The 16,107-nt window shown below is 43.8% G+C and overlaps 1 protein-coding gene across 1 annotated transcript in view; it reads left to right on the top strand.

Moving 5' to 3' along the window:
• The window catches only part of MTR (5-methyltetrahydrofolate-homocysteine methyltransferase), a 456,618-nt gene extending 454,904 nt beyond the window's left edge, over window positions 1-1,714 (top strand). Inside the window, exon 34 of the mRNA XM_085611389.1 lies at window positions 95-1,714. The gene's annotated coding sequence lies outside the window, so the exon portion shown is untranslated. The remainder of the gene's footprint in view (window positions 1-94) is intronic.
• The last annotated feature ends 14,393 nt before the right edge of the window (window positions 1,715-16,107 follow it).

Raw genomic sequence — 16,107 nt, 5'->3', positions numbered from 1 at the left:
ACTATGTTTACAGATACAAGTTATCACCCCTGTCCTCAACCCCTCTAAGGGGCTGATTACGATGGTGGTGAAATCGCCACCGACAGCCTGTCAGTGGCGGTTTCACCACCATCGTAAGCAGGTTTTAAGCCTGCCACATAACAGTGGCGGGCATGGTCGGAAAGACCGACCGCCACGGTTCCGATGGGCTCAAGGAGCCTGTCGGAGGGGAATCCTATTCCCACAATAGTGGCGGTGCCTACCAAGCACCGCCGTAGGGATTATGATGTCCCTTTCCAACTACATTTTTCATGGCAGGTAACCCGCCATGAAAAGGCAGGCAGAAAGGCACTTGGGGGCCCGTAGCAGGCCCCCTTTCCCCCTGCACCCCAGATATCGGGACTGCCCCCCTACAAATCCCTGCACTATGTGGCAGGCACCGCATGGTGCCTGCCACATAATGCAGAGATATGTGCAGTGTCCCCTTTTTGTCTTGCAGTTGCCGCAACACAAAATAAAGGCATTGCGACCGCCGTGGTGGCGGTCGTATTGTAATGCCTATGTGGGGACCTCCAACAGATTGTTGGGCGGCCTTGTTTCGGATACGATGGCGGGCGTACATAAGTCCGCCCGCCATCGCAATCAGCCCCATAATGCTGATAATTATCTTGGTTTTGACCACTTTTAAACAACTGCCCTCATTTTGCGAAAAGTGACTTCATTGTTCAACACAAATGCCTATATTTGTCTCCAATATTTGCATATTTAGTAATGTACTAACATAAAGTAGGCTTTAGAAATAAACTAGCTTATATTTTCTACATACTGAATTAAATTCAGTTTTTGTAACTATGAATCGATGTAGCAGACGCGAACAGTGCTGTGAAGCGCTGCGGTTGTAGAATGCACGTAAACCAGGCTGGCGACAGTTGTCTCCTTGTTTTAGAAGGAGTTGGTCCAAGAATTGATTGGAAGGGAAGAAAGGAGCCGGGCAGTCTGTGTGCTTCCACAATTGTAAATAAAAATATATCTATTTTTTATTACACTGGAGTACTCGAAAACCGAATAGAATTGCACTGAGAAAAAATGTAACACTAACGTTTTGGTGTAGTGCTTGTTTTCAAAATCCTTCAAGTGTTTCATGACCTATTGGAACTCAGTGATTTATATGAATGTTGAGCTATGTTATCGTCCCCATATTCTATATATGTTGCGTTGTTCAGAAATACTTGTATCACAGGGTGTGTTAGTGTATAACAGTGAAGTCCACTTTCTAGTGTCATACAAATTAGGGAAACCTGACTAAAGGTGAGCAGTTTCCATGCAAGCTGAGTCATGTCCATGCTCGTACAAATGTGTCACAGCATACGCTTGTTTTGAAAACTAGTAATCAATTACTTTTGTCCAACTTTGTACATACATATTCGCAGGGCATTTGTGTATTCATATAGTTATCTCGGGAACACCATGACCTACATTTGCTGCAGTTCCTCATTTCTTAAAATGTGTTGCAATGTGCCAGTATTAGATCATGCACCATTAGTTATCTCTGTCCATTTTAGTGTCTTAATGATAATTGCAAAGCACTTTCATCTCCCTGGTGTTGAGAAAACTGTGGTTAAAATGTGTCACAAGATTTACCAATGTGCAAGTCTTTACAAATTGTAAGATTGTCGAACTCTGAACCACTTGCTGGCATTTTGATACACAATAAATCATAATTTATTTCAAACTTTTTGTTGAGACGCTTGAATATTTCTGTAGCATGTAAATCCACACACTGATCTCTACTTCTTGGAATATGTCCGGTGCAAGAAATGTGAAGAGACGAACCACAGGAGTTTGACAGCGCTACATCTAACAGATATAGGATAATAGGGTTTGTATAACATTTTCTTGTTTGTAATTAGCTTACTGCAGTGTCTGAATGGCTTTTTTACATCTGAAAAATACACTCAATCAACACACATTAATTTCCTTATTTCATATATGTGCACTATATACAAGCAGCAAACTTTTTTCAACAAGTGCTTTTAAAAAAATGCTTTTGTCGCTGCTTGAGTACGCGCCTCACCTAAGGATGGTCGCCTACTTGCTTTTTTGTGTTTATAGAAAGTACCCATGGCCCTATGATGGGGTTTTCAGGATGCTAATTTGATATGGAGAGCACCCAACAGCCAACCGTGATAGCAATGGTTATCAGAAGGTGATCCACTGCTAGTGCATAACCTTTTGAGAGTTTCTCCCAGCCACCTGTTTAATTACTATTAACCACAATTACAGTTACATCTACCCTTACATCTAGTACCATTGCCACATCATTATTACTACAGTAATTATCATCCTCATTGCCACAATATTACCAGCACTCACGCAAGTTTGCAATTTGTGACTTTTACCAAAATGTTAATTCTGATTTAGTAGTTTGCGTTTGCAGATCATAACACTTTGGTATTGCAGTACAGGTAATGTTAATACATCTAAATTAACATTTTGTGAGTCAGTATTTCTCACAAATTAAAAATCCATACGTAGGGCTTTGATACATTCGAGCCATAGTTCTTTAAACATGTGGCATGATAATTTGCTGTGGCAAGAAATGCTGGAATATGTTCCATAATACTTTGCTTCAGTGTTTGCACATGGATGCTACCATATCTATTTTTGGCCTCACTCTTCATGCACCAATTTCCTGGCAAATACTCTTAACACTCCTTGTTTGAACTCAAATTGTCTTTCTTAAATATCAGAGTGCTACCTTATAATATGTTAAAAACATTATTAAATTACTCATCTTGCTAACTCGTGTCTCTTCTGAGCGCCAGGATTTCACTTAAAAATCTCACATTCTTGGAACTCCATTCTCCAATCACTTTATGGAAGACTGTGGCTATTGACACGGGCCAAAAATCATCCACAGAAAATAAAAAGTCCCTAGAGATGTGATTGGCACTGTCAGATATATTGAGAATAGGTACAGATTAAACTTGTGGTATGCAGATGTCACATCTGAAGTGGCGAGCTCACTGAGAGGTCCCATTATTGCTATCATGAAAATCATGCCTTGGTGAGGATATTTTTTCAGCGATGTATGAGTGAATGCTGCCATGGGATGTTCTCACAACAGTCAATGAGGCCAATCATTCTACTAGTTCTATTTGCTCTGGAACTGTTTAAATAGACAACTGTTTTACTCTGTTGAAATTGTTTTTCCGTGGCCATATGCAGAGCTCTCTCCCTTGAAGGCTTGAACAAACTCTGCCACTGTGTATATTTTTCCTTCCCTATGTATATTTTTCCTTCACCACTCACTGTTAATAATGGTATTCTATTTTTAATTTGTTGCACAATTTTCACTGCTCATATTGGTGAGTGGATTCAGGCGATTTGGTGGAGCCTACTTTTCTATTTTCGCTTGTATAGAAAGATTGTTTCAAATTATTTATTAAATATGTTTTTATACAGTGATCCATAGATTTAGTTGTTTTCATTTTATTGAAATGTACCCCCATTTGTGCTGGCGAATTAATCTACTGGACTGAGGTCCTGAAGAAGGTGGTTAAGTATGCTATGTAGCCACCGAAACATACATTGCCAAAGGTTATGTGGAGACCCTGGACCCAGACACCACGAGGAAAGACTAAAAGAAGAGGTCTCCTTGCTGTGCTATTTAGGATTATTGTGGGTCATGAGAATTATATATGGGGAATGTGTGTTAGTGTAGCGTGTGGGTATAAATGAGAGACAGTAGATTACGAGTGGGGTACAGAGTAGTATTCTGTTAATCATTTTTTCTTATTCTGATGTAGCTTATTTATATTTTATTGTAGTGTCTTTTTTGATGAGATAAAAGTGCAAGATGGATAGCTTTTATATAAAACAAATTATGAAGAAATGTGGTGTAATATATGTAAAAGTTTAAAATGTATACAAGTTAAAGTAGTCAAAGAAGAATGTTATAAATCCTGGAAATAAAATGTTGGGTCAGCGACTGTTGGGTTAATTCCAAAAATGCATGTGAAGAAGTCTAGTGGGAATGTTCGCTTATGATTATTGTGTATAATTTTCCTTCAGACATTCAGTAATTTAACTACAAACTTGTTCACTTAATTTCTCCCTAATGATAGTACCCAGAGCCGTCCATCAATCTTTTCTTACAGCCTGCAAACTCCAGTGACCTTTACAAATGTGTGCTTTCATACCAAACGTGGGGCAAATGTCACACCTGAAGTGGTGCGCTCACCAAGAGGTCCCATTATCGCTATCATGAAAATGATGCCAGGGTGAGGATTGCTATTCAGCTACGGATGAGTGTATACTGCTGTAGGATTTTCTCACAACAGTCAATGGGGGTCGTTGTTGGGTGCAGCACCCAGGATATTGCCAAGAGTCTTGTCCATGATGTGATATGTGACTTGGGTACTTCAGTTGCATCCAACTCTTTTAATGGTTTAATGGATCCCAGACTTTCGTCATCCCCCTGTTTACAGAGGATAATCCTCACGGATACAATATGGTCAACAATCTATGCAACTGTAAATAACTCTGGGATAAGAAGTTAGCAATTGCTCTTAGCAGGAGGCAATGTAAAGTGTGATTAATTGCTCAAAATAAATCAAATCAATGTAATAAGGGGGCGTGGCCTTGCGGTCCAACATGGCGGATGCGCTTTAGGCGAGCTTCTGTTGCCCGTACATTATCCGTTGCAATCCGGCTTGCATAAAGCCATAAAACATACCTCCAGCACTCAGACAGACATCAGGTGTACAGCGGCAGCTTTCCAATCCCCATCGGCTGAGGGCTGGCCCATGATGACACACGTATGACCGCTGTGCTCTCCCCGAGCTGCGACTCTGGCCGAGGCAAAGTGATGCGTGCCATGCAGGTGAGTGTCCCGGCGGCCACATACGGCCCGCAACTCCCCAGAGGCACCGCAAGGGGTGCAGCAGAAACGGTGTGTGCCTGGAATTGTGTGCCATCAAGTGAAGAGACCAAGACACGTTCTGACAGCGAGAGCCCATCTACCGCGTGGTTAATCCTTCAGACAGTGGGAGATGGCGGAGACCCAGCGCTGTGGAAATTAGTGACGTGTGGCTGCAGAACATTGATCGAGGACAGAGCAACAGAGGAGGTGAGGCCTGCCAGATCCTCCTGCTTGTCATATCCTGAGGGACCATCGATGATCCAGCAACCCACGAGCAGAGCAAACAGAGCCAGGGCAGTGCAGCACGTACTACACGAGGGATGGGTGTTTCCCTGTCCATGGAGGTGACCGGGCCAGGTCTCGGTGTGGCTTGTGGCTGGGAGAGACGGCCCCTAGCACTCATTAAGGCAACCCCTGGACCCCAACCCCCACAGAAACACTGTGAATCAAGTGCATGGATGCACCTCATAACTGCCAGTCCACCGGAAGCAGTACGCTGCGATTTGCTGGCGTGAGGGGATCTTCCAACGCCAATAACAACTGCACTTAGCTTAAGCCTACCATGTCCAAAGATATGCCCACGGGCTCCTCTTCAGAGCAAAGCACTTTGGACAAATACACTGGGTCGGGCGCAGGGAGGGCCGTGGCAACAGGAGGCTAGAGTGGTACCCCAGATAATGCCACACTGCTGGCTGTGATAACCCAATCCTGGGATATTTTAGATGCCAAAATTGGAGCATTATGGTCCGATGTGATGTTACTGCGCAAAGATCTATGCAGTGCCGTGGAGCGTCTCACTCAAGCTGAGACCAGGGTCACGGGGTGGAGGATGCAGTCTCTACGCTTCAAGGAAAGGTGGACACCCTCGAAAAATTCACAAGCAGGCTTGCTCCTCATGTAGAAGATGCTGAATGAAGAGCCCGTACAAACAACCATCACTTTATGGGTTTTCCTGAGTGCTGCTAGGGCACATATGGTGCATTTCTCGCTCAGTGGCTCTAATCCTGGGTCCCAGTGGAATCTCTTTCCACCTGCTTTATTATAGAATGTGCTCACAGATCCCTGGCTGCGTACCCGCCCCACCCCTTCCCCCAGGTGCCAGACCACTGCTAGCTATCGCCCGGATATTCAATTTCCATGATAGAGACACCATTTGACTGGCCAGGATACAAGAATCCCATTCATTTGACTCCCACCGGATAATAATTTTCCCGGATTACACCCGGCTGGTACAACAACATCAGTCTTGCACTGAAGCGAAAACACACCTCCAAGATCTACAGATCGCTTATATGCTACTTTACACGGCCCGTCTGAGTGTCCGTTATAAGGACTGCCCCATGTTTTTTGACACACCTGAGGAGGTGTTCATGTGAGTAGACGAGATACGACAGTTGATGCCTCATACACCCAGCCTCAGGACTCGGATTCATCATCTGGAGGCCCACAACACAGTCAGGCCATTTTTACCTCCTCAGGAAACTTTCAATAGATGGGGTGTTTGGGGATCCTTTGGACGGATCCTGTGCCCAATCCCCATTGGGACAGGCGCAGAATCCCTTCTCTGCGACAGATGCTTCAAAGTTTCTTGAGGTATTGCTGTGGGAAATTCGAAAGGGGGATTTGGTTATTTGTTCTGTTTTACACAATTGCTATGTTAGCGCATTTAGTGCCCCAACGCAGTGGTCCTCCCATGGGTTACACCCCTGATCGTACATGTCCCGTATCCCGATGACAACTCAGAAGTAGGCAGCACCAGCTGGGAAGATCCACATTGTCACATGGAACGCCCGGGGTCTATTCGACCAGGTGCATCGAGGCGCTGTTCTTAGACAAGCATAGTGCATGGGGGTCGACATCCTGCTTTTGCAAGAGACGTATTTACTGGGGACCAAAACATCATGCCTGGCCCGCTTCAGCTTCACACACGTTTTTCACGCTGGATATACAAGAGGATCTAGAGGGGTAACCATATTGATTCAACATAAAGTCCCGTTCACACACATCCGAACATCGGTAGATACACAGGTCAGATATTTCTTTGTGCCGGGCACAGTGGGCGGTGAATCTATGGTGCTGGGCAGTGTTTACGCCCCCACCCCTGAACCAAACATTTGTTGAACTTGTAACAGACATTTGGAGGTAGATACCTTAGGGCCTCGCGTTTATCGGTGGAGATTCGAATGATGTGATACACTCTGAGCGTGACAGCTGGAGACTTACTGAGTCACATGGGGCACCGTGAGAGTCAAGGCTGGGACCAATGGCAGAGTTGTTGGTATGGACAGATACATGGAGGGCGCTACACCCGACGGCAGCGGGATACACATACTGAGTCACATGGGGCAACACGAGAGTCAAGGCTGGGACCAATGGCAGAGTTGTTGGTATGGACAGATACGTGAAGGGTGCTACACCCGGCGGCAGCAGGATACACATACATCGCCCCCATCCACGGTTCATTTTTCCAGGCTTGATTATATCTTTGTTACCAGCGAACACACCCACAGAATACCCGAAGTAGAGATTATGCCCAGAGGCCTTTTGGACCACTCCCTTGTGGAAATGCGACTGTTGGTGGGCCACAGCGAGCCTCCCCTTCGCTGGCGGCTATCGCCATGGCAAATACACTTGTTACCCTACAGAACACATATAGACAAAGCATTGCTCGATTACTTCTCATTTAATGAGTAGACGACCCCCTCTGCCATAGTCCTTTGGGAAGCCATGAAACTAACTATATGTGGGATCAACATTAGCCACTGCACTGCAGACAGGGGACGAAAAAACAAATTCTTACAATTGGAAGCACGGATCTTAGAATTAGAGAGACGTGGTAGGGAGAGAGATGGGGTTGGCGTCCGCTAACAATTAGGCTTACTACAACAACAATATCAAGGGGAACTGCTGGAAGAGGCCAGATGTACATGGCTGTCCTCGCAAAGCAGGATTTTTCATTGGGGTGACAAATAAGTAAAGCTCCTACATAGGCTGTGCCAACATACCGTGTAACCAGTTCAAATACCAGCGATTCGAACTTGTGACGGCACAACACTCACAGACCTGGTAGAGGTGGTCCACCACTTTATTGAATTCTATCAAACCCTCTATACTAAACGCGAAGTCCTGACAGATTCCCAAATTAACGACTTCTTTGGTGACATACCACCTAAGGCGCTATCCATGGATGCGCAAGAGTCTTTAGAAGCCCCCATTACATTGGAGGTGGTCCCTGCAGGTCTCTAAATCTGCTCAGGGTCTCTTAAGTGTGCTAAGTAACTGACTACTGCCATATTCGAATTGAAACCCGGGAAAGCTCCAGGGTCCATTGGGTTTCCCTGCAAATTTTTTAAAGCGTTCATGCTCCTTCTGGGATCCAATTATTTAGCCACAGTCCATCTTGCCCTGAAAGAAAACTGTATGCCTCCCGACTGTAGGCAAGCAAAAATTGTGGTCTTCCTGAAACCAGGTTGCCCACCCGAACTCTGCTCATCGTATTGGCCAATTTGACTTTTAAACATAGAGGTCAAATTGGCGGCAAAGTTGCTGGCGAATAGATTGCTATCCCACCTGCCCGACCTGATACACCCGGATCAGGATGGCTTTATGCCCCACACGCGACATGTCATAATATACACAGGGCCCACAATGCCAACACTTATGTGTTTCGCCTAGGCCATTCATGAAGATCTACAAGTCCCTAATTATGAACAGCCCTACTACCTTAGACACCCTGAGGGTGGACTGGGCAACTGATTTAGGCTCAGTTGATGATGATGACTGGACAGAAGCGCTGGAGCCTCCCAGGGGGGGGGGGCGGCGATCTCAGCACGCCTGAGGCTCATACAATTAAAGTATCCCCACAGGAAATATTATACTAGACATTGACTTTGGAGGATGGGTCTGACTGCCTCCCCGAGTGTTTGCGCTGCCAACGGGAAGAGGGCACGTTCCTACATACAGTATGGTCCTGCACTGCCTTAGATGGCTTCTGGTGGGGGGTGGTCAATTGCCTGGTGGAGGTATTGGCATGGGATCTTCCCAGAAGCTCCTGCACTTGCACTGCATGGAGGGAGTGGGGGGTAATAGATACAAACCACATTTACTGTTTCTGGGCCTCACCCTTGCCAAACGTGACATTGACAGGCAATGCAAAGCGGAGAACCCACCCCATCTGGGAGTTTGGAAAAGAGGTATGGATTTCAATATGGATTTGGAACGCCCGGTTTTTACGGTACGGGGATGCCCACAGAAACACACAAAAATATGGCAAAGTGGGCGGGATATAGAGGCTGCTCACTGGAACCACACTCCATAATGGGACAACAATTAGAGGTTGAGATCAATGTGCCCTCTAATTTCTTTCCTCTGTGTGCGGCAGTGGAGGGTCTCTGTGCACTGCAACCATGGCAATGTGCGCCAGGAACCAGACCGTGCGTGTGCGCAGCGCCAAATGTCACTCAGAACATTTACTTTAAAAAGTGAAAAGATAGTGCATTTTCACACATACAGTGCCACAATAAGTGTCTTAAGGGCAGTTTCCAAATTGGATAAACACGCCATGACATGAATTGGTTACACAGGCAAGTACACTTCAAGTTTAGAAAAGCACAAGACTTAAACGGTGGTACCATCATAAGATTTTAATAAATATTCTTAACTTGAGCATTGTTAATTGGGTGGGGAAATGTTGGGAGCCTATACAATATCACATATAAGCAATAAGGGGTACATGTCAAGTGGCATCACTAGAGGGGTGACAGGGTTGCTTCTCACGGCGATCTTTGGCATTTTTCCAGTGGTGATAAACTCGATCTAGGTCAACTTTCCCGTTCAGGAGGTAGGCCTTTGTCCTCATCAGCATAGCCAAATGCTTCTGCTCTAGTCTATTCCTTAATTTACTCTTGATAGTATTCATGAGGCTGAATCCTCGTTCACAAGCTACACTAGATGCCTGAAACGTTGCGCAGACATCAACAAGCTGAGACACCACACTATACTGAGCAGCATTGCGTACAGTGAAATTCACCATGTCTTGAAAGGTGGTAAATAACCCACCCTTTACATGTTCTGCAACCACATATTTATAGTCTCTGTATTGTCGGACAACATCTTCTGGTGTTTCGCAATCACCCAGGACCAAGACATTTTTATACTTTTCTACAAGTCTTTGTATATTCTCAGTCCCAAAATCAAAATGTGATTGTGCTGCCATTGCCTGGATTTCAAAACTTGCCCATTCTTTCAGCTCATCTTCAGGGAACCTTTTTTGCATGTGCTCACAAAGAAGGGAAACAAAAGACAAAATAGTCCCACTGTCAAACTCTTGCCTTTCCTTGTACAACACCATCAGATCTCTTACATTGCTGCTCCAAAAGACAGTGTCCCCCAAATACTGTTGCTTAACTTGGCCAATCTTTGCTCTTGCATACTGTACAGCTTCAACAGTAGTCAGAGAACTTTTTGGGAATAGTTTGCACAAAGATGCAAATTCACCCAGAATGTCATTAAGTACTGCAAGTGAAATATGGTAGTTGGAGTTTGATAGCTTTTTATAACAATATTTAGCAACTGGATCATTCTCCTCAACTTTCTCATGCTCAAAGTACTTAAGAACAGCCTCGTAATTACGAATTCGTGCACCAACAGCAAAATGCCTTGAAAGCCACCGGACTTCATTCAGTGGTCGAAAAGAGACCACTTCACATTCAGTGACCGATGCAATTTCATCCAGCTTGGACTTCCTTGCATGAGATCTGGAGAACACAGTGTAGACAGTCCTCAATAATGTCTCCATCTCTTTAACCATTGGAACCCTTTTCCAGGCATCATCAACTCCCAAATCTTCTCGATGGGCGACACAATGCTGCTCAACTAGATGAGGTATGGATTGTTTAAGGCGACTAGCAACACCATTATTCTTACCCAGCATCACGGACGCACCATCAGATGTGAACATGACCATTTTCATAAGGTCCAGTTCATTGGCAGTGTAGAATTCTTTCACAGAAGTAGTGATAGCCTCAGCATTACAACTAGTCAGCTTCACTATGCCACCAAACTGTGTTTTGTGCTCTGTTGATGTTACTGGTCGGAACTTGAAGTACAGGTTGAGCATTTTTGAAACAGAAATATCAGTGCTCTCATCAATTATCAATGTGTGATACAAAGCATGCCGAAGTTCTGCCATAGCTTCACAGTGTATCACGCGATTGATGGCCTCAAGGAACTCAAAGGCATAGTTCTTGCTCCTCCAGCTGTCTGGTAACTTGACATACAAAGCTAGGTGGTCATGGATGTCTTGTACAGATAACATTGAAGTATTCATCTTGACTGCCAGCAACACGTTGTTGATGAGAATCTTTATCTCTTCAGGCACAGATCTTTTGCGTTCAACTACTTCCATTCTATTTGCTTTGTCAGTGGCAGTTTCTGTCAGCATTGCCCGCACTCTATAACCAAACCTGGCAGCAGCACTTCTGTTTCTCAATATCACCATGGCAGACTTGTGTACTTTGCTAAGTAGATGGCGTTTCATGTAATCCAGTTTCCAGCCATCATTCCATTTCTTCCCTGTGGAAAAGTCCCCAACAATCTTGGCTTCGGCACATGCTTTGCAAATCAAGCCCACGTCTGGACTGTATTGAAAAAGTTCCCAGAGTTGCACGCGAACCTTGCTTCGTGATTTCTGCGTCTCAGCCTCCACAATTTCTTTCATCCACTCTTCCTTGGATACAAGGCAACATTTCTTCCTTTGTGGTGAAGCACTGCACTCTCCCAAAGTGGCAGCTTTGTGCTTGAACATTTCCGTGCCCGCCGGTTTGAACCTGCTGTGCCACAAAGCCTGCAAGATAAGGAAACATGGCTTACGTTGACGCCTAGCTCATGAATGCAATCCGTTATACTACAATGTTCATGATGCACCACAGTTTAACTCTACCAAACAATTACCTCTTCTGCTTGAACTCACGTATGCCTGTGTGAATGTATGGGGTTCTGGCTGCGACACCTGCAACAGAAGAAAACATGGGTAAGTATATTATACTACAATGATCAAGATGCACCACAGTTTAACTCTACCAAACAATTACCTCTTCTGCTTGAACTCACGTACGCCTGTGTGAATGTATGGGGTTCTGGCTGCGAAACCTGCAACAGAAGAAAACATGGGTAAGTATATTATACTACAATGATCAAGATGCACCACAGTTTAACTTTACCAAACAATTACCTCTTCTGCTTGAACTCACATACGCCTGTGTGAATGTATGGGGTTCTGGCTGCGAAACCTGCAACAGAAGAAAACATGGGTAAGTATATTATACTACAATGATCAAGATGCACCACAGTTTAACTCTACCAAACAATGACCTCTTCTGCTTGAACTCACGTACACCTGTGTGAATGTATGGGGTTCTGGCTGCGAAACCTGCAACAGAAGAAAACATGGGTAAGTATATTATACTACAATGATCAAGATGCACCACAGTTTAACTCTACCAAACAATGACCTCTTCTGCTTGAACTCACGTACGCCTGTGTGAATGTATGGGGTTCTGGCTGCGAAACCTGCAACAGAAGAAAACATGGGTAAGTATATTATACTACAATGATCAAGATGCACCACAGTTTAACTCTACCAAACAATTACCTCTTCTGCTTGAACTCACGTACGCCTGTGTGAATGTATGGGGTTCTGGCTGCGAAACCTGCAACAGAAGAAAACATGGGTAAGTATATTATACTACAATGATCAAGATGCACCACAGTTTAACTCTACCAAACAATTACCTCTTCTGCTTGTACCCACGTACGCCCGTGTATATGTATGGGGTTCTGGCTGCGAAACCTGCAACAGAAGAAAACATGGGTAAGTATATTATACTACAATGTTCAAGACGCACCACAGTCCAACTCTACCAAACAATTACCTCTTCTGCCTGTACTCACGTAAGCCAGCTTAAATATGTGGGGTTCTGGCAGCGAAACCTGTAACAGAAGATGCACTACTTTAACTCTAGCAAACAATTACCTGTTTGTTCTGCCTGTACTCCCGTCTGCCTGTGCAATTGTATTCATAGTACGGTCTCACAAACCTGCAAAAGAAAAGGGGTGCAGATTGTGATTCTATTTACCCAGCAACCCCCAACCCAACGAGGAACGTACACAGAATTACCTTGTCTTTGTGGGTACTCGCACCTGACCACTCATATCCAAATACCTTACAGACTGCAAACCTGCAATTGAAGACAAGATAGTCAGCAAACGCTTGAAGAATCACAAACTATGAATGGGACCGGTCTAGAGACCCCAATAGGAAAAATTACCAAATAATTACCTGGGATTCCAGTCTAGGACAAACAGGCGTGTGCCAATGTGTTTCATTATTAGCATGATGTAAATTTCAAACATTTAAATAGTAATTTGAAAAAAATAAACACACATGGGCACACAAAAACAAATACTCTAATTACTAATGATTTTAGTATTTTATATTGGAAGAGTTTGCAAAAAACGGGAACATGTAATGGGAAGGTTGGTGCTCTATCTCGGTGATTAACTTTTAAATAGTTAGTTTTATTTCACAGTACAAGGCTCCTGCCAGGGCCAGAGTGGAAACCCAAAGCAGCCCAGGCAAGTGGTTTCAGACCAGTCCCCATACAGTGCACACTAAGTGCAGTGAGTGGCCTCCCCCCCCCAGAAAATTAGGAATGAACGGTGCATTCTACAACACATTTAACATTATATATTGAATTGTATTTTAAGGAATAGTAAATGACAATCTTACAATGCACCAGCATACAACAATCTTTGTTGGGATTCCTCAATGATTACCTTAATATCACCCTTCAACGGTGCCTCTCATTCCTCTGTCACATGTATTTCATTTGTTTTATAGCATCTCCCATACCAGTGGTTCCCAAACTTTACACTCCTGAGGACCCCCATTGAGTCACTACTGGCAGCCGGGGACCCCCAGGCAATTTGTATGATTTAAATGTCAAACATTAAAACTAATTCGAAGAAGAAAAAAAAAACACACGTGTGTGCATCAAACAAAGACTAGACTTAAATTACTAAAGATTTTAGTATTTTTATATTAAAATATTTGCAAAAATAGAAAAATCCTAATGGGAAGGTTGGTGCTGCATCTCGCGACTAACTTTCCATTGTTTGGTTTTATTTCACAGCCTGGGGCTCCTGCTCCTGCCAAGGCTGGACTGGAAACTTAAAGCTGCTCTGGCAAATGTTGGCAGACTAGTCCCTATACAGTGCACACCAAGTGCAGCAAGTGAGTCTGACCACTACAAAGGGGGCATTGGAGGCCTCTTCCCCCAAGAACATTTGGGGGAAATTGTGCATTTTACAACACATTTGTCATTATATATTGAATTGAAATAATGACCTTACTATGCACCAGCAAACAACAATCTTTTGTCAATCTTCATTGATTCCCTCACTACTACCCTCCAACAGTGCCTCTCATCTCTCCAAAGCCCCACTGTCACATGTATTTAATTTGTTTTATAGCACCTTTCATACCACTGTAGGGTGTCAGAGCACTTTACATCACACACATACAGAGACAATGAATCGTACGTCTGTAAATCAGTGACTAGAAAATGTTACATAAGGCAAAGGGGACTACAAGGTTTAGGATTCACAAGTCATCCATACTGGTAGGCATTTTTTAAGAGTGCTTGGTCTGGAGAGCACAAACTCAGGATTCAGAACATAACACAGGGGTTAGCATTGACTTTAATAATAAAGATTTATTTCTACCCAAACAAACCTTTTTAGCAGCATCGGGTTAATGAAAGACTGGGAAAAAGCATAACTTACTAACTTGTGCCATGCAGTTTGCTTGCTGCTCTTTGATGTCAGTTCATAGCTCACTGTGCTAAATGCGATTGGAACTTGTGAACTGCATAATAACAAAAGAGTCTCTGTAGCAAAAGCAGGAACTGACTGAGCTATGCACAAAACAAAATACTGTTTTTTTTTAAAATGCGTGGTAGACATTTTTTGCAGCAGGCATATTAACCATCTGGGCTTCCTGAGATGACTCAAAGCTGCCACTAGACAAACCCCCTATCTCTCTGCAGCAGGTACATGAATCACTGGAGTTATCTTGACCCTTTTATTGCTGCCCAAAAACTGCTGTTTATACAAGGAACTTTGCATTGCTTTTTAAAACTGCTGCCTGTGGCCCCCCCTGGGAATGTGTCACGGACCTCTGGGGGTCCGTGGACCCCAGTTTGGGAACCACTGTCTCATGCCATTGTAGGATGTCAGAGCACTTTACATCACACACACAGAGACAATGAATCATGTGTGTAAATCAGTGTAGAGAAAATGCTACGTAAAAAGGGGACTACAAGGTGTAGAAGTCACATGTCATTCATACTGGTAGGCATTTTTAAAGAGTGCTTGTCTGGAAAAGCACAAATTCAGGATTCGGAACATAACACAGTGGTTAGCATTGACTTTAACAATACAAATGTATTTCCACCCAAATAAACCGCTTTAGCAGCATCAGGATAATGAAAGACAGGAAAAAACATAAGTTACTAATTTGTACCATGCAATGTGTAAGCAGATCTTTGATGACAGTTTATAGGTCACTGTGCTAGATTATGATTGTCTCTTATGAGCTGCAGAGTAACAAAAGAATCTATGTCACAAAAGCAGTAACCAACTGACCTATGCACATAAAATACTGTTTTTGTAAAATACATGGTATGCGTTCTTTGCAGCAGGCATATTAACCCTCTGTGCTACATTAGATAATTGAAACCTGCCCTATACCTCCCCATTTGTCCGTCTACCCCTCCGCCCCCACTCACTTTCTGTTACTGTCCCACTGCTTTTTTTTTGTGCATATTTTAGATAGCGCAAACTCGACCCAAAGGTATTGGAGCTCTTTAAATGAGCACCGTCTTTACATTACATATTCAGGCACAGGGAGATTAAGTGATTTGCCCACAATCACAGGATGTGGACGCGACCTCGAGGCTCGAACTCTGGCCCCAAAGTTCAAGCCTGAAATAGTCCCCGCACCGCGCTTTACTAACAAAAAGAGTAGAGCCAGTTTAAAAACACAGCGTGTACTTTGGTACACGCTGTGTTTTTAAACTGACTCTACTCTTTTGTTAGTAAAGCACGGGGACGATTGTGGCCTTTTGTTTAAGTATTGATGGCAA

Source organism: Triturus cristatus, chromosome 6 (genome assembly GCF_964204655.1).
Source record: "Triturus cristatus chromosome 6, aTriCri1.1, whole genome shotgun sequence".
NCBI classification, from domain to species: Eukaryota; Metazoa; Chordata; class Amphibia; order Caudata; family Salamandridae; genus Triturus; species Triturus cristatus.
The sequence above is the reverse complement of the archived record's forward strand: the minus strand, read 5'-3'. Positions and strand labels throughout refer to the sequence as shown.